Raw genomic sequence first — 26,749 nt, 5'->3', positions numbered from 1 at the left:
ACTCAGCCTCTCGCTAGAAAAATGAAACGACTCAAGCTGGCAAAAGCACAGCAAAGAACTGTGCGTTCTTCGAAATCCCAAATCCACAAGGAGAGTCCAATTGTGTCGGTTGCGATGCCTGACCTTCCCAACACTGGACGTGAAGAGCATGCGCCTTCCACCATTTGCACGCCCCCTGCAAGTGCTGGAAGGAGCACCCGCAGTCCAGTTCCTGATAGTCAGATTGAAGATGTCAGTGTTGAAGTACACCAGGATGAGGAGGATACGGGTGTTGCTGGCGCTGGGGAGGAAATTGACCAGGAAGATTCTGATGGTGAGGTGGTTTGTTTAAGTCAGGCACCCGGGGAGACACCTGTTGTCCGTGGGAGGAATATGGCCATTGACATGCCTGGTGAAAATACCCAAAAAATCAGCTCTTCGGTGTGGAAGTATTTCAACAGAAATGCGGACAACAGGTGTCAAGCCGTGTGTTGCCTTTGTCAAGCTGTAATAAGTAGGGGTAAGGACGTTAACCACCTCGGAACATCCTCCCTTATACGTCACCTGCAGCGCATTCATCATAAGTCAGTGACAAGTTCAAAAACTTTGGGCGACAGCGGAAGCAGTCCACTGACCAGTAAATCCCTTCCTCTTGTAACCAAGCTCACAAAAAACCACCCCACCAACTCCCTCAGTGTCAATTTCCTACTTCCCCAGGAATGCCAATAGTCCTGCAGGCCATGTCACTGGCAATTCTGACGAGTCCTCTCCTGCCTGGGATTCCTCCGATGCATCCTTGAGTGTAATGCCTACTGCTGCTGGCGCTGCTGTTGTTGCTGCTGGGAGTCGATCGGCATCCCAGAGGGGAAGTCGGAAGACCACTTGTACTACTTCCAGTAAGCAATTGACTGTCCAACAGTCCTTTGCGAGGAAGATGAAATATCACAGCAGTCATCCTGTTGCAAAGTGGATAACTGAGGCCTTGACAACTATGTTGGTGTTAGACGTGCATCCGGTATCCGCCGTTAGTTCACAGGGAACTAGACAATTTCTTGAGGTAGTATGCCCCCGTTACCAAATACCATCTAGGTTCCACTTCTCTAGGCAGGCGATACCGAGAATGTACACGGACGTCAGAAAAAGACTCACCAGTGTCCTAAAAAATGCAGTTGTACCCAATGTCCACTTAACCACGGACATGTGGACAAGTGGAGCAGGGCAGACTCAGGACTACATGACTGTGACAGCCCACTGGGTAGATGTATTGCCTCCCGCCGCAAGAACAGCAGCGGCGGCACCAGTAGCAGGATCTCTCAAACGCCAACTCGTTCCTAGGCAGGCTACGCTTTGTATCACCGCTTTCCAGAATACGCACACAGCTGAAAACCTCTTACGGCAACTGAGGAAGATCATCGCAGAATGGCTTACCCCAAATGGACTCTCCTGTGGATTTGTGGCATCGGACAACGCCAGCAATATTGTGCGTGCATTACATCTGGGCAAATTCCAGCACGTCCCATGTTTTGCATATACCTTGAATTTGGTGGTGCAGAATTATTTAAAAAACGACAGGGGCGTGCAAGAGATGCTGTCGGTGGCCAGAAGAATTGCGGGAGACTTTCAGCGTGCAGGCACCGCGTACAGAAGACGGGGGCACCACCAAAAAGACCTGAACCTGCCCTGCCATCATCTGAAGCAAGAGGTGGTAACGAGGTGGAATTCAACCCTCTATATGCTTCAGAGGATGGAGGAGCAGCAAAAGGCCATTCAAGCCTATACATCAGGCCACGATATAGGCAAAGGAGGTGGAATGCACCTGTCTCAAGCGCAGTGGAGAATGATTTCAACGTTGTGCAAGGTTCTGCTGCCCTTTGAACTTGCCACACGTGAAGTCAGTTCAGACACTGCCAGCCTGAGTCAGGTCATTCCCCTCATCAGGCTTTTGCAGAAGAAGCTGGAGGCATTGAAGGAGGAGCTAAAACAGAGCGATTCCGCTAGGCATGTGGGACTTGTGGATGGAGCCCTTCATTCGCTTAACCAGGATTCACGTGTGGTCAATCTGTTGAAATCAGAGCAATACATTTTGGCCACCATGCTCGATCCTAGATTTAAAACCTACGTTGGATCTCTCTTTCCGGCAGACACAAGCCTGCAGGGGTTCAAAGAACTGCTGGTGAGAAAATTGTCAAGTCAAGCGGAACGCGACCTGTCAAAATCTCCTCCTTCACATACTCCCGCAATTGGGGGTGCGAGGAAAAGGCTACGAATTCCGAGCCCACCCGCTGGCGGTGATGCAGGGCAGTCTGATGCTGACATCTGGTCCGGACTGAAGGACCTGCCAACGGTTACTGACATGTCGTCTACTGTCACTGCATATGATTCTGTCACCATTGAAAGAATGGTGGAGGATTATATGAGTGACCGCATCCAAGTAGGCACGTCAGACAGTCCGTACGTATACTGGCAGGGAAAAGAGGCAATTTGGAGGCCCTTGCACAAACTGGCTTTATTCTACCTAAGTTGCCCTCCCTCCAGTGTGTACTCCGAAAGAGTGTTTAGTGCCGCCGCTCACCTTGTCAGCAATCGGCGTACGAGGCTACTTCCAGAAAATGTGGAGAAGATGATGTTCATTAAAATGAATTATAATCAATTACTCCTTGGAGACATTCACCAGCAGCAATTGCCTCCAGAAAGTACACGGGGATCTGAGATGGTGGATTCCAGTGGGGACGAATTAATAATCTGTGAGGAGGGGGATGTACACAGTGAAAGGGGTGATGAATCGGACGATGATGATGAGGTGGACATCTTGCCTCTGTAGAGCCAGTTTGTGCAAGGGGAGATTGATTGCTTCTTTTTTGGTGGGGGCCCAAACCAACCAGTCATTTCAGTCACAGTCGTGTGGCAGACCCTGTCGCTGAAATGATGGGTTGGTTAAAGTGTGCATGTCCTGTTTATACAACATAAGGGTGGGTGGGAGGGCCCAAGGACAATTCCATCTTGCATCTCTTTTTTCTTTTTTTCTTCTTTGCGTCATGTGCTGTTTGGGGAGTAGTTTTTTGAAGGGCCAGCCTGCGTGACACTGCAGTGCCACTTCTAGATGGGCCAGGTGTTTGTGTCGGCCACTAGGGTCGCTTAGCTTACTCACACAGCTACCTCATTGCGCCTCTTTTTTTCTTTGCGTCATGTGCTGTTTGGGGAGTGTTTTTTGAAGGGCCAGCCTGCGTGACACTGCAGTGCCACTCCTAGATGGGCCAGGTGTTTGTGTCGGCCACTTGGGTCGCTGAGCTTAGTCACACAGCTACCTCATTGCGCCTCTTTTTTTTCTTTGCGTCATGTGCTGTTTGGGGACTGGGGAGTAGTTTTTTGAAGGGCCAGCCTGCGTGACACTGCAGTGCCACTCCTAGATGGGCCAGGTGTTTGTGTCGGCCACTTGGGTCGCTGAGCTTAGTCATCCAGCGACCTCGGTGCAAATTTTAGGACTAAAAATAATATTGTGAGGTGTAAGGTGTTCAGAATAGAGTGAAAATGAGTGTTAATTATGGTTATTGAGGTTAATAATACTATGGGATCAAAATGACCCCCAAATTCAATGTTTTAAGCTGTTTTTTAGTTTTTTTTTAAAAAAACACCCGAATCCAAAACACACCCGAATCCGACAAAAAAAATTCGGTGAGGTTTTGCCAAAACGCGTTCGAACCCAAAACACGGCCGCGGAACCGAACCCAAAACCAAAACACAAAACCCGAAAAATTTCAAGTGCACACCCCTGATCTGCATGGTTGCTGCAGAGGTCATAAATTAAATTCCTGACCAAAGAACTATGTGTGTGGGGTTTATATGTTCTCCCTGCTTCTGCTCCAAGTTTCCTCCCATGCTTCAAAAACATACTGTTGAGTTATGTGGCTTCTGTCAAAAATAACCCTTGCGCATATGTGGGTCCATGTGTTGGGAATGTAGAGTGTAAGCTCCTCTGGAGCAGGGACTGATGTGAATGAAGACATATTTACTGCAAAGTGCTGCCGAATATGTGTGCGCTATATAACTAAATAAATAATTATGTTATAGAATAAAAAGGAAAATACAGATGTGTCCCCGTACATCCAGCCTCAATACTCCACACAGTGCGGGATGTCTGGCGCAAGTGAGCCGCCAGGTCCGTGTAACTCTGCTACCATTGGGCGTCTTTTGTTCCTGAAAATGCATCTTTATTGCAACACAATGTGACTAGGATGCTGATCAGTTTGATATACAACACTTGTGTATCTGTGTGTGAGTCTGTATATGCAGCACAGCAGAACTTGGTATGGAGATAGCTACACCCGCTGCGTCATAGCACTTTGTAAGCTGCCGACGTGTCCTGCCGGTGTGCCGACAGGGGCTGTTTGGTACAACTGCATTAATGATGTGTGAGCAGAGCCGGCCCTAGCCAATATGATGCCCTAGGCAAGATTTTGGCTGGTGCCCCCTAGCACCACCGCTGGTTCCGCTCCTGACCTTGCACCTCTTTCCCAGCACCATCACCCCTCATCCATAGCAGTCCTTATTTTGGGGTTTGTACCTCCTATATTTTAAATAGGAACAGTTCGCACATTTGGCGCACAGCTCAAAAAGGGGTGTGTTTTTGCTGGCAAGGGGCATGGCCACACAATAGTAACCCCAATTCCAATTACACCACTTAGTACTGCAACTTTATTCACATTTGATCATGCGATAGTGTCCATAATTCATATTACATCCCACAGTAGTATCACTTTACCTTATAAACATTACATTAGAGCCCCTTATTCACATTACATCACACTGAATTGCTCCTTATTCACATTACATCACACTGAATTGCTCCTTTTTCACATTACACCACACCCTATTGCTCTTTATTCACATTAGTTGACACAGTAGTGCCCTTTCTATACGCAACGCCACATAGTAGAGCACCTTATACACATAATGCCACACAGTAATGTCCCTTACACATATGAGACACATTTTTAATGTCCTTATAAACATAATGCACCTTACACATTATGTCAACCTTTATTAATGCCCTTTTACACATATTGTCCCTTACACATATGCCACACATTATTAATGCCCTTATACACATAATGACACACATGGTGCCTCCTACACATTATTAGTGCCCACATTATTTGCACATTATTAGTGCCCTATACACATAATGACACACATACAGTAGTACCCTGTTACACATATGCCGCACATTATTAATGCCCTTATACACATAATGATACACATAGTCCCACTTACACATATGTTGCACATTATTAATGCATTTTTACATGGAACACATAATGCTGCTTACACATATTCCAAACACTACAACACAACCAACCTACTCACATGCACACAACACTCACACTAACACTGTGACCTCTGCCTCTGCTTGAATACAGATGTGTCCTCACAAATATTGCCTCAGTGCTAAAGTCGGGCACATTTGTTTTAATGAAGATGCATCTTATTTTCATTGCTATGTCGCTAGGGTGCACAAGCAGCTTCTGCTGATTAAAATGATATGCAACATGCATGTATACTGTGTGAGACTGTGGCTGTATCTGCATATGACATGCTACACAGAATATAGGCATGCCGCATATCATTTTAATCAGCAGAAGCTGCTGATGCCCCTAGGCATATCAAATGCCCTAGGCAATTGCCTAGTTTGCCTATGCCTATGGCCGGCTCTATGTGTGAGGACACATCTGTAATTCTGTGCAGGAGCTGAGACCTCAACAATGGGACCAACCCCCCACCACCGGCTCATGAACTACCCCCTCCACCCCCGCTACAGTATACAGGCTACTCACCTGCACACGCCTATGCTCCTGTGTTACATTTATGTGTGGAAAGTACATACTGAGCAGAAAAAGATAAAGTGTTATATATTGTACAAACTTAAGACAAACACAAAGTAATATCATGCACAATAAGGACAATATGAAAAGTACTTTATTACAAAGCAACAAACATGTCCACAACTGATACCTGCTGTTAATAACGGAGAGTGTAGTTATATGTAATAGGAGCACATTCATTATATATAGTAAGTACAGCTGAATAAAGTTCATAAACTGGAAAACATGAAAAATCTGAAATAATCGCTTGTCATATTTACCAAGATCGCCAAGAGCTAACGATCGTATCTGAGTCACATAAGGGGGTTGTCGCGTGTTTTCATTCCACAACTCAAAATAAATACGCTTTAACCCCTCAGCAGCCAGTGTATGAGCCAACATGTGCATCAGATTGCCATACAGACTGGTCACGCTGACGGTCATTGTCTTATTCATCATTCATTTTATCACGTTTCCCTTTATCCATTACGGAGATAAATTGCTAAGAGCACAGAAATAAATGCTTGCGTCTTGTACATATGTTGGGTGTAATGATGTGGGACACGTATGTTGGGCAGAAAAGAAGGAAAATTAAGGCGCATATGATACTAAGACAACCTCCGCTAATTAGTCTGTTCGCTGCTCCCAATGTATCAGGGTATTAGCGACCCTGTAGGACCAAAAGATAAAAAGAATAATAGGGAGCGCAAACAGACAAATTAATATGTTTAAAAATGTATTGTATTGTAATAAAATATTGGTGGTCATTCCGAGTTGTTCGCTCTGTAAATTTCTTCGCATCGCAGCGATTTTCCGCTTAGTGCGCATGCGCAATGTTCGCACTGCGACTGCGCCAAGTAAATTTGCTAAGAAGTTAGGAATTTTACTCACGGCTTTTTCATCGTTCAGGCGATCGTAATGTGATTGACAGGAAATGGGTGTTACTGGGCGGAAACAGGCCGTTTTATGGGCATGTGAGGAAAAACGCTACCGTTTCCGGAAAAAATGCAGGAGTGGCTGAAGAAATGGGGGAGTGTCTGGGCGAACGCTGGGTGTGTTTGTGACGTCAAACCAGGAACGACAAGCACTAAACTGATCGCACTGGAAGAGTAAGTCTCGAGCTACTCAGAAACTGCACAGAGATGTCTTATCGCAATATTGCGAATCTTTCGTTCGCAATTTTAAGATGCTAAGATACACTCCCAGTAGGCGGCGGCTTAGCGTGTGCAATGCTGCTAAAAGCAGCTTGCGAGCGAACAACTCGGAATGACCACCATTATTTAATAATTAAGAATTGACTTAATACAGACTGAATTGATAACACATTGACCAGTTGCAATAAAACAAAGAAAAAAATAATCAATAATTAATGCAAAAAAATTGAAAAAATATATAAAAGTAAAATAAAAAGTCCTTGAGAAAATGATGAATGTCCCCTTAATTTAATGATGGGAATCCCTCAGAAATTGGTGATACCGCTGTAATGTTTAAATGGTACTCAGAAAACCGTTGTGGTGAGAGTTCTATAATAATGGATGGTGATACCAAGTATAGTTGTACTTTAAACAGAGATATGTCTGAATAACTGGTGTTGGAATGTGTGGTTGAAATCATGAACGAGTTCTTCACACAATTAATGGAAGATATATTAAACCAAAAGATGGTTAACTCACGTAGATGCTGGAATGAAAGCGGTCATTCACTGGAAGAAGGGCATGCAGGCAGCTGAATTGCCTCGTCTGATGTCTGTTCTGCAAAGTGCGGCTAACCGCTTCCCGGGCCACCGGGCAAGCGGCAATGCGATGGTCCTGCTTCCAGTGAATCTGGCTCACTGGTAAACAACAACCACATTGCATCCATTGTTGCCTTTCTGCCCTATTTCAATAAGCCGCGGCTTACTTAAACGCTGATATCAGATGACCGCTTTCATTCCAGCATCTACTGTACGTGAGTTAACCATCTTTTGGTTTAATATACCTTCCATTAATTGTGTGAAGAACTCGTTCATGATTTCAACCACACATTCCAACACCAGTTATTCAGACATATCTCTGTTTAAAGTACAACTATACTTGGTATCACCATCCATTATTATAGAACTCTCACCACAACGGTTTTCTGAGTACCATTTAAACATTACAGCGGTATCACCAATTTCTGAGGGATTCCCATTATCAAATTAAAGGGACAGTTATAATTTTCTCAAGGACTTTTTATTTTACTTTTATTTATTTTTTGCATTAACTATTGATTATTTTTATTCTGTTTTATTGCAAATGGTCAATGTGTTATCAATTCAGTCTGTATTAAGTCAACTCTTTATTATTAAATAATATTTTAATACATTACAATACATTTTTAAACACATTAATTTGTATGTATGTTGGGCGTTGCGTTGATGGGAAAGGGGTGTAATGATGTGGGACATGTATGTTGGGCGTTGCGTTGATGGGAAAGGGATGTAATGATATGGGACATGTATGTTGGGCGTTGTGTTGATGGGGAAGGGGTGTAATGATGTGGGACATGTATGTTGGGCGTTGTGTTGATGTGAAAGGGGTGTAATGATGTGGGACATGTATGTTGGGCGTTGTGTTGATGTGAAAGGGGTGTAATGATGTGGGACATGTATGTTGGGCGTTGTGTTGATGGGAAAGGGGTGTAATGATGTGGGACATGTATGTTGGGCGTTGTGTTGATGGGAAAGGGATGTTGTGATATGGGACATGTATGTTGGGCGTTGTGTTGATGGGGAAGGGGTGTAATGATGTGGGACATGTATGTTGGGCGTTGTGTTGATGGGAAAGGGGTGTAATGATGTGGGACATGTATGTTGGGTGTTGTGTTGATGGGAAAGGGGTGTAATGATGTGGGACATGTATGTTGGGCGTTGTGTTGATGGGAAAGGGGTGTAATGATGTGGGACATGTATGCTGGGAGTTGTGTTGATGGGAAAGGGATATTGTGATATGGGACATGTATGCTGGGAGTTGTGTTGATGGGAAAGGGATATTGTGATATGGGACATGTATGCTGGGAGTTGTGTTGATGGGAAAGGGATATTGTGATATGGGACATGTATGTTGGGAGTTGTGTTGATGGGAAAGGGATGTTGTGATGTGGGACATGTATGCTGGGAGTTGTGTTGATGGGAAAGGGATATTGTGATATGGGACATGTATGCTGTGAGTTGTGCTGATGGGAAAGGGATATTGTGATATGGGACATGTATGTTGGGAGTTGTGTTGATGGGAAAGGGATGTTGTGATATGGGACATGTATGCTGGGAGTTGTGTTGATGGGAAAGGGATATTGTGATATGGGACATGTTTGTTGGGAGTTGTGTTGATGGGAAAGGGATGTTGTGATGTGGGACATGTATGTTGGGAGTTTTGTTGATGGGAAAGGGATGTTGTGATATGGGACGTGTATGTTGGGAGTTGTGTTGATGGGAAAGGGATGTTGTGATATGGGACATGTATGTTGGGTGTTGTGTTGATGGGAAAGGGGTGTAATGATATGGGACGTGTATGTTGGGAGATGTGTTGATGGGAAAGGGATGTTGTGATATGGGACATGTATGTTGGGGGTTGTGTTGATGGGAAAGGGATGTTGTGATATGGGACATGTATGTTGGGCGTTACGCTGATGGGAAAGGGATGTTGTCTTGTGGGACATGTATGTATGGTGTTGTGTTGTTTTCCCGGATAGTCCTCCTTTTTTTCCTCACACCAATTTTATTTTCCCATACTTTCAGCCCTTGATGAACTCACGTCAGTTGAGACTGCAGGAATCACTGCTTTATCACTTCTCCAGGCTTAGTACATCTGCCCCAGTGCATTTAGAAATATTTTACCATATTTGGGAACTGTGTGTGAAATCTGAGGAGAAACCACAGTCCGATGTAGTTAGTGATATGGGAAGGGGTCGCGCCCTCCCCCCACCTTCCCCAATGCGGAGTGTTGCCTTATGCATATATAACAATATGGTGCCCGCAGGGAGGAAGCGCTCACCCTGTCACACCCTACTCGCCACGTGCTGATTTACAGCAAACCTCAGCTGCTCTCACCCAAGTGCTCGTTATAATCCAAGGAGCATTCAAGAAGGTGACCCTGCCAGTCCCGGCCCCCTTGCTGGTAAGTGTGCATAAAGACTTGTTGCAGCACAGATACAATATGGTTGCCAGCACTCAAAAACATTGATTATATTTTTTATTATATGATGATTATTGTTATTATTATTATGATCATCATTATCACCTTATTACTAGGAAATCTTTTTATCAATCAGGGGCTATGTATCATCTATTGTTACAAACACTGGGGCAGATGTATTAAGCCTGGAGAAGTGATAAAGCAGTGATAAGTACACTGTGATAACGCACCAACCAATCAGCTCCAATATGTAAATTGATAGTTAGGAGCTGATTAGCTGGTGCGTTATCACCTTGCACTTATCACTACTTTATCACTTCTCCAGGCTTAATACATCAGCCCCATTGCTCAAACATTATCAGATATCTGCAAGTTTCACCTCTTTACAACATGACAGCGACCTGGTTCTGCTTTTCCTACTTATTTCCAATCACATTATCTTGATATGAAATACCTTGCTGGCCTGCATTCATTTACCCACAGCTAAATATTCTCTTGCACCTTCAGCTCATTCAGACGGGCTTCATTGGTGGATGGGAAGTAAGTGGAAAAAGCAGAAACAGCGCCTGAAGTTGTGGAAAGGAATCTGTGCGATTCGCGTGTGAATAATGTGTTCCTCTTGTCCTTTGTACTCCTATTACTACAGTCTTACAATGATTTCATGTCCGCCCCCATCCTCCATAGCACGGTGACACAAGACAATGTATACACGCCATGATAAGCTTCACCTACATCACACACATCTGGCTCCCAGTGGCACCGGATCACCACAATGGCGGCACGCAGTGTTGAAGCACAAGTGGCGTCTAGAATAGTCTTTTCCTCCCGTAGAATCGTCTGCCAAGTACACACGCGCCCAGCACCACCACCAGGATCACTGGGACGGTCTTCTAAAAGGGAATCACAGATATTACATTGTAGTTATAAGAGACAATGTGCCTCATACAGAGATCTGCACAGTGATTATTTGCTATTGTATGAGATAATGGGGGATATTCAATTGTTTGAAAAGTCGGTTGGGTGTCTGTCTATTAAAAAGACACCGAACTGACTTTTCAAACAATTGAATACCCCCCACTGTACGCTATTGTGTACAGGGCGACTGGCATTAGTACCAGTGACGCAATACCATGGGCACTCCTTGGTGGTGACCTGAGGTGAGCCTATAAATGGCTGTCTCATGTTCGTGTTATGCCGCGTCACCAGCGTGTCGCTGCAAGCGGCTGCATTCTCAAGCGCAGTCCTGCAGAGACAGAGGCCACATTTACATGGAGATAAGTAGGGGACACTCCGTGCCAGTGTCATTGGTGAGGGCAACAATGGTGGAGTATTTCCAAGCACCGCCGCAGTTACACTATCCATGGCCATTCAAAATTGGTGTCTCAGAGCTTGCACATTCCGTGGCACAAAGAGAAGGTTGAAAGCCACATTGTCATGTTACTGTAGTCCTGAATACAGATAAAATTGTGATATCGATCGCAACTGCGTCCACCTCCTAATCAGTACCAACGTGTAAATAGACCAATATTTCCTCATCAAATCAGGTCCCAAGTTGTTCATAGGTCCGTTCCCATGTGACTCCTGCTAGCGTCTGTTGCCTTTTTCCATCATTTTGCCTAAAATGCATCTTGTTGCAGCGCAATGTGGCTAGGATGCACGAGGAGACTATGCTGATTAATATGACACCTGTATATCGTCTCTGAGTCTGTACACGAAGTGCTACAATGTAACAGCCGCAGCTTTACTCCACGCCAACTTCCGCTGTCCTTTGTGTATAGAACTAAGTCGCACACAGATACACAAGTGTCACATACAGTATCAGACTAATCAGTGCAGTCTCCTGGTGTGTCCTATACACATTATATGTATATATTTATTTATTTATGGGGGCGAGGGTAAAAAAGTTTCCAGGTGCCAGCAGAGTGGCACAGGACCTGGAGAAGTAAGAGCGAATGGGCGATGGTGAGAATAAGGTGGTATAGAAGTATACTAATGAAATATGAGAACTTTTTTTTTAATGGAGCCCATCAAACATTTTGAGGTCATATAAGGGTGCATCAAATGTTGTGCCAGGCGATGCCAGTCTAAACGCATGGTAATGCCTCCACTCTCCGCCCCCACGCTGCTGATGCTGCACCTCGCCAAGCCTGCGTGACCATCGCACCAGTATAGTATGGAAGGAGACTCTAATAGGCCCTACACACTTAAAGATTATCTGTCCAATCTGGCTGATTGGAAAGAAAATCTGGCAACGTCTGAGAGCAAATGACAATCAACCATTTGCTCACAAAATCCAGAAAATAGACAAAAACTGTTGTTCAGATAAATTGGTTTAATGAAAGAAACTTAACTAATTTGTCTAAAAGACCATTTTTGTCTGTTTTCCAGTATTTGAGAGCAAATGGTCAATTGTCATTTGCTCCCATACATTACCAGATTTTTGTTCCAACCAGAAAGATTGGACAGATAATATTTAAGTGCGTAGGGCCCTTTAAATGGACAGAGATAGAAGACAGGGGCACTCTACTGAATGGGAAACAGCAGACGCTCTAATACATTTGTGTCTAAGTATGTTCATAGAGAAAAGGACCGCAGTTCTAATACATTGACTGAGACGTGTACACCAAATAATAGGATTATTTTATGTTCATCTTAGTATTTCCATTACACAAAGATAACAGGGATAAGTAAATCTGATTTCTGGTACGGTTTACTGATTGGGTAAACCGCTGTGGAATTTGGGTGCTCTGATAGACTTGCGGATAATGGTGGTTATCCCGAGTTGATCGCTAGCTACTTTCGTTCGCAGCACAGCGATTAGGCAAAAAACCCAGCAGTTCTGCGCATGTGTATGTGGCGCAATGCGCACACGCGTTGTCCTATTACAACGAACGATGTAGTTTCACACAAGGTCTAGCAAAGCTTTTCAGTCGCCCTGCTGGCCGCAGAGTGATTGACAGGAAGTGGGTGTTTCTGGGAGGTAACTGACCGTTTTCAGAGAGTGTTCGAAAAAACGCAGGCGTGCCAGATAAAAACACAGGCGTGGTTGGGGAAACATAGGCATGGCTGGCCAAACGCAGGGCGTGTTCGTGATGGCAAAATAGGAACTAAATAGTCTGCAGTGATCGCAAGCGCTGAGTAGGTCTGGAGCTACTCTGAAGCTGCACAAAATTATTTTGTAGCCCCTATGCGATCCTTTCGTTCGCACTTCTTCTAAGCTAAAATACACTCCCTGAGGGCGGCGGCTTAGCGTTTGCACTGCTGCTAAAAGCAGCTAACGAGCGATCAACTCGGAATGAGGGCCAATATACAGTATTACTGGGTGCATTATAGCAATGAGCAGAAGTTTCACTGAACATTTCTATACAATATCACAATTGAAGTACAGGAGGGCAGCACGGATGGTGTAGTGGTTAGCATTACTGCCTCACAGCACTGAGGTCATGGGTTTGAATCCCACCATGGGCCTAACTGTGTGGAGTTTGTATATTCTCCCCGTCCTTGCGTGGGTTACCTCTGGGTTCTCAGGTTTCCTCCCACAATCCAAAATGATACTGGTAGGCTAATTAGCTCCCAACAAAAATGAACCCTAGCATGAATGTGTGTGCGTGTACATGTGGTAGGGAATATAGAGTGTAAGCTCCTCTGGGGCAGGGAGTGATGAGAATGGCCAAATATTATCTGTACAGCGCTGTGGAATATGTGTGTGCTATAAAATAACGTAATAAATCAATACATAATAATTTATTTTTTACAATGCCATACACGTGTTACGTACCCATGTCATGGTGACCTGCTTCTTCCTTTGCGCTGAAAGATGAGGAGACACAGGTTAGGAAAGGATAAGCCCTTACTCTACCTGATGCTGCAACATGATGAAGACAAAGCTGATTATGAGCAATAGTGGATTCTGGTTTTGTACTGTACAGATTAGGAATAGGCAGTCACATATGGTGTAATTACCGGTCTGTAAGGTCTGCAGGAGGACTTGCTGCTTGTGCTGCGGCATAGGGTCCCTCTCCTTGTCTGTGAAGAGCAGGAGCTGGGAGGCCCAGCGGTAGATGCTGGGCTGAGATGTTAGAATCCGATCTTTCTCCTCCTCATCACTATTGAGCAGGTCATCCACCGCGACGATCACATTCTCTCGTCCTTCACAATAAAATATAATAAAGTGAGATCTATTACCAGAACCAGGTGGAAAATGTCTGTAGAGAAACAGGTCTCTCCAGAAGACAACATAATAAAAGGAGCTAAAACGTCATATTGGCCCTCATTCCGAGTCGTTCGCTCGGTATTTTTCATCGCATCGCAGTGAAAATCCGCTTAGTACGCATGCGCAAAATTCGCACTGCGAATGCGCCAAGTAATTTTACAATGAAGATAGTATTTTTACTCACGGCTTTTTCATCGCTCTGGCGATCGTAGTGTGATTGACAGGAAATGGGTGTTACTGGGCGGAAACACAGCGTTTTAGGGGCGTGTGGATGAAAACGCTACCGTTTCCGGAAAAAACGCAGGAGTGGCCGGAGAAACGGGGGAGTGTCTGGGCGAACGCTGGGTGTGTTTATGACGTCAAACCAGGAACGACAAGCACTGAACTGATCGCAGATGCCGAGTAAGTGTGGAGCTACTCTGAAACTGCTAAGTAGTTTGTTTTCGCAATATTGCGAATACATCGTTCGCAATTTTAAGAAGCTAAGATTCACTCCCAGTAGGCGGCGGCTTAGCGTGTGTAACTCTGCTAAAATCGCCTTGCGACCGATCAACTCGGAATGAGGGCCATTGTTCTGAGACAAATGGTCTCCAATTCAGACAATGATGAAGCGCTGGAAGGGGTGTAATGTCCTGGATGTGGATACAGGGGCTACAATATCCCTGTACAGTATATATTGAGGAAAGATCTGCTCTGTATTTGTAGCAGAATAATAAATCCCCCTCAGCAGTTCCCCATCACACGTTACCTAGCACCTCAGAGATGAGGAGTTATTACCCCCTAGCAGTTCCCATCACACATTACCTAGCACCTCAGAGATGAGGAATTATTACCCCCCAGCAGTTCCCATCACACATTACCTAGCACCTCAGAGATGAGGAATTATAAATCCCCCAGCAGTTCCCATCACACATTACCTAGCACCTCAGAGATGAGCAATTATAAACCCCCCAGCAGTTCTCATCACACATTACCTAGCACCTCAGAGATGAGGAATTATAAACCCAGCAGCAGTTCCCATCACACGTTACCTAGCACCTCAGAGATGAGGAATTATAAACCCCCCAGCAGTTCCCATCACACATTACCTAGCACCTCAGAGATGAGGAGATATTACCCCCCAGCAGTTCCCATCACACGTTACCTAGCACCTCGGAGATGAGGAGTTGTTACCCCCCAGCAGTTCCCCATCACACGTTACCTAGTACCTCAGTGATGAGGAATTATTACCCCCCCCCCAGCAGTTCCCCATCACACGTTACCTAGTACCTCAGATATGAGGAATTATAAACCCCCCAGCAGTTCCCATCACACGTTACCTAGCACCTCAGAGATGAGGAATTATTACCCCCCAGCAGTTCCCCATCACACGTAACCTAGCACCTCAGAGATGAGGAATTATAAACCCCCCAGCAATTCCCATCACACATTACTTAGCACCTCAGAGATGAGGAATTATAAACCCACCAGCAGTTCCCATCACACATTATCTAGCACCTCAGAGATGAGGAGTTATTACCCCCCAGCAGTTCCCATCACATGTTATCTAGCACCTCAGAGATGAGGAGTTATTACCCCACAGCAGTTCCCCATCACACGTTACCTAGTACCTCAGAGATGAGGAGTCATTACCCCCCAGCAGTTCCCCATCACACGTTACCTAGCACCTCAGAGATGAGGAGTTATTACCCCCCAGCAGTTCCCCATCACACGTTACCTAGTACCTCAGAGATGAGGAGTTATTACCCCCAAGCATTTCCCATCACACGTTACCTAGTACCTCAGAGATGAGGAGTTATTACCCCTCAGCAGTTCCCATCACACGTTACCTAGCACCTCAGAGATGAGGAGTTATTACCCCCCAGCAGTTCCCCATCACACGTTACCTAGTACCTCAGAGATGAGGAATTATTACCCCCCCCAGCAGTTCCCCATCACACGTTACCTAGTACCTCAGAGATGAGGAATTATAAACCCCCCAGCAGTTCCCATCACACGTTACCTAGCACCTCAGAGATGAGGAATTATTACCCCCCAGCAGTTCCCCATCACACGTAACCTAGCACCTCAGAGATGAGGAATTATAAACCCCCCAGCAGTTCCCATCACACGTTACCTAGCACCTCAGAGATGAGGAATTATTACCCCCCCAGCAGTTCCCCATCACACGTTACCTAGTACTTCAGAGATGAGGAATTATAAACCCCCCAGCAGTTCCCATCACACGTTACCTAGCACCTCAGAGATGAGGAAGTATTACCCCCCAGCAGTTCCCCGTCACACGTAACCTAGCACCTCAGAGATGAGGAATTATAAACCCCCAGCAATTCACATCACACATTACCTAACACCTCGGAGATGAGGAATTATTACCCCCCCCCCCAGCAGTTTCCATCATACGTAACCTAGCACCTCAGAGATGAGGAATTATTAACCCCCAGCAGTTCCCATTGCATGTTACCTAGCACCTCAGAGATGAGGAACTATAAACACCCAGCAGTTCCCATCACACGTTATCTAGCACCTCAGAGATGAGGAATTATTACCCCCCAGCAATTCCCCATCACACGTAACCTAGCACCTCAGAGATGAGGAATTATAAACCCCCAGCAGTTTCCATCACACGTTACCTAGCACCTCAGAGATGAGGAATTATAAACCCCCAGCAGTTTCCATCACACGTTACCTAGCACCTCAGAGATTAGGAATTATAAACTCCCCAGCAGTTCCCATCACACATTACCTAGCACCTCGGAGATGAGGAATTATAAACCCCCAGCAGTTACCATCACACGTTACCTAGCACCTCAGAGATGAGGAATTATAAACCCCCAGCAGTTTCCATCACATGTTACCTAGCACCTTGGATATATGGAATTATAAACCCCCAGTAGTTACCATCACACGTTACCTAGCACCTCAGAGATGAGGAATTATAAACCCCCCAGCAATTCCCATCACACATTACTTAGCACCTCAGAGATGAGGAATTATAAACCCACCAGCAGTTCCCATCACACGTTACCTAGCACCTCAGAGATGAGGAATTATAAACCCCCCAGCAGTTCCCATCACACATTATCTAGCACCTCAGAGATGAGGAGTTATTACCCCCCAGCAGTTCCCATCACATGTTATCTAGCACCTCAGAGATGAGGAGTTATTACCCCACAGCAGTTCCCCATCACACGTTACCTAGTACCTCAGAGATGAGGAGTTATTACCCCCCAGCAGTTCCCCATCACACGTTACCTAGTACCTCAGAGATGAGGAGTTATTACCCCCCAGCAGTTCCCCATCACACGTTACCTAGTACCTCAGAGATGAGGAGTTATTACCCCCAAGCATTTCCCATCACACGTTACCTAGTACCTCAGAGATGAGGAGTTATTACCCCTCAGCAGTTCCCATCACACGTTACCTAGCACCTCAGAGATGAGGAGTTATTACCCCCCAGCAGTTCCCCATCACACGTTACCTAGTACCTCAGAGATGAGGAATTATTACCCCCCCCCCAGCAGTTCCCCATCACATGTTACCTAGTACCTCAGAGATGAGGAATTATAAACCCCCCAGCAGTTCCCATCACACGTTACCTAGCACCTCAGAGATGAGGAATTATTACCCCCCAGCAGTTCCCCATCACACGTAACCTAGCACCTCAGAGATGAGGAATTATAAACCCCCCAGCAGTTCCCATCACACGTTACCTAGCACCTCAGAGATGAGGAATTATTACCCCCCCAGCAGTTCCCCATCACACGTTACCTAGTACTTCAGAGATGAGGAATTATAAACCCCCCAGCAGTTCCCATCACACGTTACCTAGCACCTCAGAGATGAGGAAGTATTACCCCCCAGCAGTTCCCCGTCACACGTAACCTAGCACCTCAGAGATGAGGAATTATAAACCCCCAGCAATTCACATCACACATTACCTAACACCTCGGAGATGAGGAATTATTACCCCCCCCCCCCAGCAGTTTCCATCATACGTAACCTAGCACCTCAGAGATGAGGAATTATTAACCCCCAGCAGTTCCCATTGCATGTTACCTAGCACCTCAGAGATGAGGAACTATAAACACCCAGCAGTTCCCATCACACGTTATCTAGCACCTCAGAGATGAGGAATTATTACCCCCCAGCAATTCCCCATCACACGTAACCTAGCACCTCAGAGATGAGGAATTATAAACCCCCAGCAGTTTCCATCACACGTTACCTAGCACCTCAGAGATGAGGAATTATAAACCCCCAGCAGTTTCCATCACACGTTACCTAGCACCTCAGAGATGAGGAATTATAAACTCCCCAGCAGTTCCCATCACACATTACCTAGCACCTCGGAGATGAGGAATTATAAACCCCCAGCAGTTACCATCACACGTTACCTAGCACCTCAGAGATGAGGAATTATAAACCCCCAGCAGTTTCCATCACATGTTACCTAGCACCTTGGATATATGGAATTATAAACCCCCAGTAGTTACCATCACACGTTACCTAGCACCTCAGAGATGAGGAATTATAAACCCCCAGCAGTTTCCATCACACGTTACCTAGCACCTCAGAGATGAGGAATTATAAACTCCCCAGCAATTCCCATCACACATTACTTAGCACCTCAGAGATGAGGAATTATAAACCCACCAGCAGTTCCCATCACACGTTACCTAGCACCTCAGAGATGAGGAATTATAAACCCCCCAGCAGTTCCCATCACACATTATCTAGCACCTCAGAGATGAGGAGTTATTACCCCCCAGCAGTTCCCATCACATGTTATCTAGCACCTCAGAGATGAGGAGTTATTACCCCACAGCAGTTCCCCATCACACGTTACCTAGTACCTCAGAGATGAGGAGTTATTACCCCCCAGCAGTTCCCCATCACACGTTACCTAGCACCTCAGAGATGAGGAGTTATTACCCCCCAGCAGTTCCCCATCACACGTTACCTAGTACCTCAAAGATGAGGAGTTATTACCCCCAAGCATTTCCCATCACACGTTACCTAGTACCTCAGAGATGAGGAGTTATTACCCCTCAGCAGTTCCCATCACACGTTACCTAGCACCTCAGAGATGAGGAGTTATTACCCCCCAGCAGTTCCCCATCACACGTTACCTAGTACCTCAGAGATGAGGAATTATTACCCCCCCCCCCAGCAGTTCCCCATCACACGTTACCTAGTACCTCAGAGATAAGGAATTATAAACCCCCCAGCAGTTCCCATCACACGTTACCTAGCACCTCAGAGATGAGGAATTATTACCCCCCAGCAGTTCCCCATCACACGTAACCTAGCACCTCAGAGATGAGGAATTATAAACCCCCCAGCAGTTCCCATCACACGTTACCTAGCACCTCAGAGATGAGGAATTATTACCCCCCCAGCAGTTCCCCATCACACGTTACCTAGTACTTCAGAGATGAGGAATTATAAACCCCCCAGCAGTTCCCATCACACGTTACCTAGCACCTCAGAGATGAGGAAGTATTACCCCCCAGCAGTTCCCCGTCACACGTAACCTAGCACCTCAGAGATGAGGAATTATAAACCCCCAGCAATTCACATCACACATTACCTAACACCTCGGAGATGAGGAATTATTACCCCCCCCCCCCCCCCAGCAGTTTCCATCATACGTAATCTAGCACCTCAGAGATGAGGAATTATTAACCCCCAGCAGTTCCCATTGCATGTTACCTAGCACCTCAGAGATGAGGAACTATAAACACCCAGCAGTTCCCATCACACGTTATCTAGCACCTCAGAGATGAGGAATTATTACCCCCCAGCAATTCCCCATCACACGTAACCTAGCACCTCAGAGATGAGGAATTATAAACCCCCAGCAGTTTCCATCACACGTTACCTAGCACCTCAGAGATGAGGAATTATAAACCCCCAGCAGTTTCCATCACACGTTACCTAGCACCTCAGAAATGAGGAATTATAAACTCCCCAGCAGTTCCCATCACACATTACCTAGCACCTCGGAGATGAGGAATTATAAACCCCCAGCAGTTACCATCACACGTTACCTAGCACCTCAGAGATGAGGAATTATAAACCCCCAGCAGTTTCCATCACATGTTACCTAGCACCTTGGATATATGGAATTATAAACCCCCAGTAGTTACCATCACACGTTACCTAGCACCTCAGAGATGAGGAATTATAAACCCCCCAGCAGTTCCCATCACACATTACCTAGCACCTCAGAGATGAGGAGTTATTACCCCCCAGCAGTTCCCATCACACGTTACCTAGCACCTCAGAGATGAGGAGTTATTACCCCCCAGCAGTTCCCCATCACACGTTACCTAGTACCTCAGAGATGAGGAGTTATTACCCCCCAGCAGTTCCCCATCACACGTTACCTAGCACCTCAGAGATGAGGAGTTATTACCCCCCAGCAGTTCCCCATAACACGTTACCTAGTACCTCAGAGATGAGGAGTTATTACTCCCCAGCAGTTCCCATCACACGTTACCTAGTACCTCAGAGATGAGGAGTTATTACCCCCCAGCAGTTCCCATCACACGTTACCTAGCACCTCAGAGATGAGGAGTTATTACCCCCCAGCAGTTCCCCATCACAGGTTACCTAGTACCTCAGAGATGAGGAATAATTACCCCCACAGCAGTTCCCCATCACACGTTACCTAGTACCTCAGAGATGAGGAATTATAAACCCCCCAGCAGTTCCCATCACACGTTACCTAGCACCTCAGAGATGTGGAATTATTACCCCCCAGCAGTTCCCCATCACACGTAACCTAGCACCTCAGAGATGAGGAATTATAAACCCCCAGCAATTCACATCACACATTACCTAACACCTCGGAGATGAGGAATTATTACCCCCCCCCCCCCCCCCAGCAGTTTCCATCATACGTAACCTAGCACCTCAGAGATGAGGAATTATTAACCCCCAGCAGTTCCCATTGCATGTTACCTAGCACCTCAGAGATGAGTAACTATAAACACCCAGCAATTCCCATCACAGGTTATCTAGCACCTAGGAGATGGGGAATTATTACCCCCCAGCAGTTCCCCATCACACGTAACCTAGCAACTCGGAGATGGGGAATTATTACCCCCCCCCCCCAGCAGTTTCCATCACACGTAATTTAGCACCTCAGAGATGAGGAATTATAAACCCCAGCAGTTTCCATCACACGTTACCTAGCACCTCAGAGATGAGGAATTATAAACCCCCAGCAGTTTCCATCACACGTTACCTAACACCTCAGAGATGAGGAATTATAAACCCCCAGCAGTTTCCATCACACGTTACCTAGCACCTCAGAGATGAGGAGTTATTACCCCCCAGCAGTTCCCCATCACACGTTACCTAGTACCTCAGAGATGAGGAATTATTACCCCCCCAGCAGTTCCCATCACACATTACCTAGCACCTCGGAGATGAGGAATTATAAACCCCCCAGCAGTTCCCATCACACATTACCTAGCACCTCGGAGATGAGGAATTATAAACCCCCAGCAGTTACCATCACACGTTACCTAGCACCTCAGAGATGAGGAATTATAAACCCCCAGCAGTTTCCATCACATGTTACCTAGCACCTTGGATATATGGAATTATAAACCCCCAGTAGTTACCATCATATGTTACCTAGCACCTCAGAGATGAGGAATTATAAACCCCCCAGCAGTTCCCATCACACATTGCCTAGCACCTCAGAGATGAGGAGTTATTACCCCCCAGCAGTTCCCATCACACGTTACCTAGCACCTCAGAGATGAGGAGTTATTACCCCCCAGCAGTTCCCCATCACACGTTACCTAGTACCTCAGAGATGAGGAGTTATTACCCCTCAGCAGTTCCCCATCACACGTTACCTAGCACCTCAGAGATGAGGAGTTATTACCCCCCAGCAGTTCCCCATCACACGTTACCTAGTACCTCAGAGATGAGGAATTATAAACCCCCCAGCAGTTCCCATCACACGTTACCTAGCACCTCAGAGATGAGGAATTATTACCCCCCAGCAGTTCCCCATCACACGTAACCTAGCACCTCAGAGATGAGGAATTATAAACCCCCCAGCAGTTCCCATCACACGTTACCTAGCACCTCAGAGATGAGGAATTATTACCCCCCAGCAGTTCCCCATCACACGTAACCTAGCACCTCGGAGATGGGGAATTATTACCCCCCCAGCAGTTTCCATCACACGTAACCTAGCACCTCAGAGATGAGGAATTATAAACCCCCAGCAGTTTCCATCACACGTTACCTAGCACCTCAGAGATGAGGAATTATAAACCCCCAGCAGTTTCCATCACACGTTACCTAACACCTCAGAGATGAGGAATTATAAACCCCCAGCAGTTTCCATCACACATTACCTAGCACCTCAGAGATGAGGAGTTATTACCCCCCAGCAGTTCCCCATCACACGTTACCTAGTACCTCAGAGATGAGGAATTATTACCCCCCCAGCAGTTCCCATCACACATTACCTAGCACCTCGGAGATGAGGAATTATAAACCCCCGAGCAGTACCCATCACACATTACCTAGCACCTCGGAGATGAGGAATTATAAACCCCCAGCAGTTACCATCACACGTTACCTAGCACCTCAGAGATGAGGAATTATAAACCCCCAGCAGTTACCATCACACGTTACCTAGCACCTCAGAGATGAGGAATTATAAACCCCCAGCAGTTTCCATCACACGTTACCTAGCACCTCAGAGATGAGGAATTATAAACCCCCCAGCAGTTCCCATCCCACATTACCTAGCACCTCGGAGATGAGGAATTATAAACCCCCAGCAGTTACCATCACACGTTACCTAGCACCTCAGAGATGAGGAATTATAAACCCCCAGCAGTTTCCATCACATGTTACCTAGCACCTTGGATATATGAAATTATAAACCCCCAGTAGTTACCATCACACGTTACCTAGCACCTCAGAGATGAGGAATTATAAACCCCCCAGCAGTTCCCATCACACATTACCTAGCACCTCAGAGAAGAGGAGTTATTACCCCCCAGCAGTTCCCATCACACGTTACCTAGCACCTCAGAGATGTGGAGTTATTACCCCCCAGCAGTTCCCCATCACACGTTACCTAGTACCTCAGAGATGAGGAGTTATTACCCCCCAGCAGTTCCCCATCACACGTTACCTAGCACCTCAGAGATGAGGAGTTATTACCCCCCAGCAGTTCCCCATCACACGTTACCTAGTACCTCAGAGATGAGGAGTTATTACCCCCCAGCAGTTCCCATCACACGTTACCTATTACCTCAGAGATGAGGAGTTATTACCCCACAGCAGTTCCCATCACATGTTACCTAGCACCTCAGAGATGAGGAGTTATTACCCCCCAGCAGTTCCCCATCACACGTTACCTAGTACCTCAGAGATGAGGAATTATTACCCCCCCAGCAGTTCCCCATCACACGTTACCTAGTACCTCAGAGATGAGGAATTATAAACCCCCCAGCAGTTCCCATCACACGTTACCAAGCACCTCAGAGATGAGGAATTATTACCCCCCAGCAGTTCCCCATCACACGTAACCTAGCACCTCAGAGATGAGGAATTATAAACCCCCAGCAGTTCCCATCACACGTTACCTAGCACCTCAGAGATGAGGAATTATTACCCCCCAGCAGTTCCCCATTACACGTAACCTAGCACCTCAGAGATGAGGAATTATAAACCCCCAGCAATTCACATCACACATTACCTAACACCTCGGAGATGAGGAATTATTACCCCCCCCCCACCCCAGCAGTTTCCATCATACGTAACCTAGCACCTCAGAGATGAGGAATTATTAACCCCCAGCAGTTCCCATTGCATGTAACCTAGCACCTCAGAGATGAGGAATTATTAACCCCCAGCAGTTCCCATTGCATGTTACCTAGCACCTCAGAGATGAGGAACTATAAACACCCAGCAGTTCCCATCACAGGTTATCTAGCACCTCAGAGATGAGGAATTATTACCCCCCAGCAGTTCCCCATCACACGTAACCTAGCACCTCAGAGATGAGGAATTATTACCCCCCAGCAGTTCCCATCACACGTTACCTAGCACCTCAGAGATGTGGAGTTATTACCCCCCAGCAGTTCCCCATCACACGTTACCTAGTACCTCAGAGATGAGGAGTTATTACCCCCCAGCAGTTCCCCATCACACGTTACCTAGCACCTCAGAGATGAGGAGTTATTACCCCCCAGCAGTTCCCCATCACACGTTACCTAGTACCTCAGAGATGAGGAGTTATTACCCCCCAGCAGTTCCCATCACACGTTACCTATTACCTCAGAGATGAGGAGTTATTACCCCACAGCAGTTCCCATCACATGTTACCTAGCACCTCAGAGATGAGGAGTTATTACCCCCCAGCAGTTCCCCATCACACGTTACCTAGTACCTCAGAGATGAGGAATTATTACCCCCCCAGCAGTTCCCCATCACACGTTACCTAGTACCTCAGAGATGAGGAATTATAAACCCCCCAGCAGTTCCCATCACACGTTACCAAGCACCTCAGAGATGAGGAATTATTACCCCCCAGCAGTTCCCCATCACACGTAACCTAGCACCTCAGAGATGAGGAATTATAAACCCCCAGCAGTTCCCATCACACGTTACCTAGCACCTCAGAGATGAGGAATTATTACCCCCCAGCAGTTCCCCATTACACGTAACCTAGCACCTCAGAGATGAGGAATTATAAACCCCCAGCAATTCACATCACACATTACCTAACACCTCGGAGATGAGGAATTATTACCCCCCCCCCACCCCAGCAGTTTCCATCATACGTAACCTAGCACCTCAGAGATGAGGAATTATTAACCCCCAGCAGTTCCCATTGCATGTAACCTAGCACCTCAGAGATGAGGAATTATTAACCCCCAGCAGTTCCCATTGCATGTTACCTAGCACCTCAGAGATGAGGAACTATAAACACCCAGCAGTTCCCATCACAGGTTATCTAGCACCTCAGAGATGAGGAATTATTACCCCCCAGCAGTTCCCCATCACACGTAACCTAGCACCTCAGAGATGAGGAATTATTACCCCCCAGCAGTTCCCCATCACACGTAACCTAGCACCTCAGAGATGAGGAATTATTACCCCCCAGCAGTTTCCATCACACGTTACCTAGCACCTCAGGGATGAGGAATTATTACCCCCCAGCAGTTCCCATCACACGTTACCTAGCACCTCAGAGATGAGGAATTATAAACCCCCAGCAGTTTCCATCACACGTTACCTAGCACCTCAGAGATGAGGAATTATAAACCCCCAGCAGTTTCCATCACACGTTACCTAGCACCTCAGAGATGAGGAATTATAAACCCTCAGCAGTTTCCATCACACGTTACCTAGCACCTCAGAGATGAGGAATTAAAAACCCCAGCAGTTTCCATCACACGTAACCTAGCACCTCGGAGATGAGGAATTATAAACCCCCAGCAGTTACCATCACACGTTACCTAGTACCTCAGAGATGAGGAATTATTACCCCCCCAGCAGTTCCCCATCACACGTTACCTAGTACCTCAGAGATGAGGAATTATAAACCCCCCAGCAGTTTCCATCACACGTTACCTAGCACCTCGGAGATGAGGAATTATAAACCTCCAGCAGTTTCCATCACACGTTACCTAGCACCTCAGAGATGAGGAATTATAAACCCCCCAGCAGTTTCCATCACACATTACCTAGCACCTCGGAGATGAGGAATTATAAACCCCCAGCAGTTACCATCACACGTTACCTAGCACCTTGGATATATGGAATTATAAACCCCCAGTAGTTACCATCACACGTTACCTAGCACCTCAGAGATGAGGAATTATAAACCCCCCAGCAGTTTCCATCACACGTTACCTAGCACCTCGGAGAGTTCCTGGAGCTCACGGTCATACAACGAGTCTGTGACATCGGTGATGTTTATCCGGCCCTGGCTTTGGGAGTGGTATAGGATGGCAAAAGAATGATTTTGTATTTTGGATCTCCATTCAGTCTTGTTGTTATTGGTTATAGGCAGGTAGGTGATTCTCCCCAATAATCCATGGTACGGATGTGACCTCAAGTGATTTAACAACCAGAGAACATTATCCTCTGCAGCCCTGGTGGTGACTGTCACATCCAGCTTCTTCCCCATAATGATGACTGGCAGGTGGAGTACAGCAGAGGGGGGTCAGTGTCCGGTTATACCTGTACTACAATAAATATACCGGTTATATATGAATAAACACCGGAGCCGTATACCCCATATGTAGCATTGACTCACACAGGAATCTATAAGGACAGGAGAGTGTGTGTGTGTGTGTGTGTGTGTGTGTGTGTGTGTGTGTGTGTGTGTGTGTGTGTGTGTCTCTGTGTGTGAGAGGTTATAGTCTGTATACTGATACTTCACATAGTGACAATATGACAATGCTTAGCTCTGTGTATATGACATTATCCTTCAGCTCATGATAGACGTCATCATGCCATTGCTGTGTGTGGGGTATTAAGGCTCTGTGGTG

This window comes from Pseudophryne corroboree, chromosome 7 (assembly GCF_028390025.1).
Source record: "Pseudophryne corroboree isolate aPseCor3 chromosome 7, aPseCor3.hap2, whole genome shotgun sequence".
NCBI classification, from domain to species: Eukaryota; Metazoa; Chordata; class Amphibia; order Anura; family Myobatrachidae; genus Pseudophryne; species Pseudophryne corroboree.
Note: the sequence above shows the minus strand (reverse complement) of the source record.